The sequence below is a fragment of the Pan troglodytes genome, chromosome 13, assembly GCF_028858775.2.
Source record: "Pan troglodytes isolate AG18354 chromosome 13, NHGRI_mPanTro3-v2.0_pri, whole genome shotgun sequence".
Classification (NCBI taxonomy): Eukaryota; Metazoa; Chordata; class Mammalia; order Primates; family Hominidae; genus Pan; species Pan troglodytes.
Window position 1 is genome coordinate 101,207,357 of NC_072411.2, and position 2,775 is coordinate 101,210,131.

Consider the following 2,775-nt stretch of genomic DNA (forward strand, 5'->3'; position numbering starts at 1 on the left):
GGCTCAAACAGTCTTCCCACCTCAGCTTCCCAGAGTGCTGGGATTACAGGCGTGAGCCACCGCACCCAGCACTGACAGCTTTCTTAAAACAGGTTATATGCACGATTCATCTCTGCATTCTCACACACCTCTTGTGGTGCCTAGCAAACAGTAGTAGCAAACAAATTTATTTAAATAAATGGATTTACACATGTCTGGGATGCCTGCAATGTGACAAGCTCACTGAAGCCTACAAATGATTGCATCTTCCTCTTTAAACTGTTTTTTTAATAGAAAAAACTTCAATTTTGCCAACTATTCCCCATTTTAATTTTTAGTTTGAGCTCCTTCTTTCACATCCTCCATTTGACAAATTAGTATCGACATCTTGCAAAGTCTGATGATACCTTTTTAACTTTTTTCTTCTTTTTTATATACAAGTCAAGTCTTCTGGGTTTTTTTATTGGTAGTTTTCTATTATTCTATTTTAGTAGAGACTATGTATGTTATTTTAATTTTTACTATTATATGTGTGTGTGTGTGTGTGTGTGTATAGTGTTACAGCTCTTTTAAAATTTGTTTAGCAGGCTTTCCAATTTTTGCCAGAAAGCTCCCTAAAAAATAAAAAATAAAGAATATATATATATATATACACACACACATACACATATATTTGAAGATCAAAAGAAATATGTAAATAATTCTTTTCAGCATATACTGTAAATATTTGGCCGACCATATCCCAATTGAAATTCTTACATGAATTCAATAGCTATTGACCATTATAAACCCAGGGAAATCATATTGTTCTATGTGGCTGGTTGTTAGAAAGGACCTAAGGAGAGCTTTAACTAAGAGGCCAGGGACATTACTATGCATTTGTCTATTTAACCTTGATTCAAGCAATAAGAGCATTGTGAACATTTCTATGGAAGCTCAACCACCCAACATAAAGCCTAGTAAGATAATAATAAAAATCCTCATCCACTCCTCAGGCCTCTTAACACCTGCCACCCAGTGAAGATTCCTGCGGTACTCGACTCCCAACTCCCTCCTCGCACATTTATTGTTACTTATGACGAGGTCCATGAATCCCTGTAAAGACGCTGCCCACCCTTTAATATCCTGCACAACCCTAAATTGTGCACAGCTGAGCCATCAGCAGCTAAGGAAGAGGTTCAAAGAATAGCTATTCATGGTATAGCCACAAGATACAACGTGGAGACCAAAGGGCATCAAAAGAAAGACTCAAAGAGCAGAATGTTGCAGCGAGGCAGAGGCTTTTGAGAGAAAAGGAAACTTTGAGATGGCAGTTTTACAAGGGATTGAGACAAGTGAGCCTGTTTACGTACACAGGATGGCTCCCTTTAATTAGTGGTCTCAGCAGGAAGAATTTGTGATGCTACAGACATCACAAAGGGCAGGTAATATTCTGATACATCTCTTCAGCACTCTGAAATCCTTGAAGTATCCAACTAGAGAAACAACTTTTTTTTAAAAAGAAAGGGAGAAAGAAAGAAAGAAAATCCAGTTTATCAGACTGACTTTCTAGCAGTCTGAGTTCACCCAGATGCAGTTTAAGTGTATGTAGAATGTATTTTACCACATCTAGTTTGCTTCTACTTTTTTTTTTTTTTTTTTTTTTTGAGATGGAGTCTCGCTCTGTCACCAGGCTGCAGTGCAGTGGTGGGATCTCAGCTCACTGCAACCTCCGGCTCCCTGGTTCAAGTGATTCTCCTGCCTCAGCCTCCCAAGTAGCTGGGATTACAGGCACATGCCACCATGCCTAGCTAATTTTTTTTTTTTTTTTTTTGTATTTTTTAGTAGAGACGGGGTTTCACCACGTTACCAGGATGGTCTTGATCTCCTGACCTCGTGATCCACCTGCCTCGGCTTCCCAAAGTGCTGGGATTACAGGCATGAACCACCACGCCCAGCTGCTTCTACTTTTAATTCCATGCAATATTGTATATCTGAGGAACACAAAGTAGATGTTTAATGATAATAGTATTGGAATTACACTCTTCCTTCCAAATATGTACATGCCAAGTCAAAGCCTGAGTATAAGTTAAGCAGATGCGTAAATTCGTGTGACTTTACATGCAGTCCACTAAACATATAACCAATAATTTTAGTCGCAAAAATATAAATCTCTTTTATTTTTATTACATTATACAGTTTACAAAGCACTTTGAGCAGACAGTGAGTTTCATTTATGAAACAATCTTTGAAAACACATGTTTCTTATAGAAATAACTTGGAAAAATTTAAAGATAATTAAAAGCACTTTAACATCCTCTACACACACACACACACACACACAAAAAACCCTACAATAAAATTTTGCTAAATTTCTTTTCAGGGATATCCTCTATAATTTATTTATACCCTACTTTGTTCCAGAAAGGATTTAAAGTGGTTTACAATGAAATACAGTTATAGCAAAATAAATTAAAAACTGTTGAGAATTTAAAAGAAAATAACAAGGATAGAAAAGGGTATTGAAATAAAACTAATTTTTTTTAAATCAAAAGGCAGATGATGACAATGTTCATACCTGCCACCAGCCTGTCACAGTTTTAGCATCTAATGCAAAGCAGTAAGATTGCTCAGTTACACAATTTACTTAAGTGGCCATTGAGGAAGGGGGACAAACAAACAAATTTCTCAACAAAACATAGCTTTTCCTTATGTTCCTTATATTTTTTTCAGATGGTCTTTATAAACATGCAATGAAGGACATGTACCAATCTTATGGTAGATTTGACCATGAGATTCAAAAAGCTGTCTCTTACA

The 2,775-nt window shown here is 36.5% G+C and overlaps 1 non-coding gene across 1 annotated transcript; it reads left to right on the forward strand.

Annotated features, from left to right (window-relative positions):
• Positions 1-532: 532 nt before the first annotated feature.
• On the forward strand, positions 533-594 carry LOC112208472 (U7 small nuclear RNA). The gene has a single exon (XR_002942952.2). It is a non-coding gene; the product is annotated as a U7 small nuclear RNA (small nuclear RNA).
• The last annotated feature ends 2,181 nt before the right edge of the window (positions 595-2,775 follow it).